This window comes from Helobdella robusta, assembly GCF_000326865.2.
Source record: "Helobdella robusta unplaced genomic scaffold HELROscaffold_19, whole genome shotgun sequence".
NCBI lineage: Eukaryota > Metazoa > Annelida > Clitellata > Rhynchobdellida > Glossiphoniidae > Helobdella > Helobdella robusta.
Genome location: NW_008704034.1, coordinates 1,533,728 through 1,534,724, shown reverse-complemented (window position 1 = coordinate 1,534,724; position 997 = coordinate 1,533,728).

The window sequence follows — 997 nt, the reverse complement described above, 5'->3', positions numbered from 1 at the left end:
ACATTTACCTTGTATCGTCAGGTTTGTTTTGTTTCTTTCGAATCAGCCAGCAAACTCTCGTATCTCAAACTGGTGCTCGTTACCTTTTCCCACGTGTGTTGCATGTATAGATCGAAACAAATACAAACACTATTTCGATTCCGAAATGACTTTTAATGTAAGCGGATTATTTGGATTGTTGCTAAAATTGGTCTCGTTGTCGATGAATTTGTTCATGTGACTGTGATGGTGGTGATGGATAACGGGCAATGGCGTGCAAGAGTTTGGAATCAAGGATTGGCCACCCATCCATCCGCGGATCTAGGGGGAGCGATGGCTCGTTGTGAGCGTTATTTGTGTTGAAAGATGGTAAAAGTCGTTGTTTTAACGTGAAAAGTAGTGTCAAGGGAAAATTGACATTATATACCCATCGGCAGAAAAGTTCCTCTGTCAAACTTTTGTGTAAATTTCTTTCCCACAGTCATCTACTTTTTTTTTTATTTTTTCGGAAAGTTCCCTCCCGGTCATCAAATATTTTGAAAAATTTTGGCCACCCGCCACCCCGTACGCAAAAGTGTATATGTGTTGATTAACGTCCTATAACAAAATATGTTAACGCTGCGTGGTTGTGGCTATCGATTTTTTCGAAAATTATTAATCAATTAAAATAAGATGCGTAATTGTAAAGGACAAAGACGCAATTGACATTGATGTCATCAGGTGTCAGCGAAAGTATGATGATGTCTCTTTCTCATCAGTTCCAAGAAAGTTAAATTTTCTTCTTCATTATCCCCCGGTTGATTGAGTTATAATTTAGTTGCATGTGCGGTACGGAAAATAATTTTTTTTTATGACTCTGATCTTTGCATTAATGAAATAAATCCCTGACTTCTATCTAGAATTATCGGCCCTTTATGTCTGATCTGATTCTTCTCTCTACATCTGCACTGTTCTCATTAAGAATTTTATTGGTCGATTTGCAGTCCCTACCATCTCGAGGTTTTAGTGCTGTCTTGTG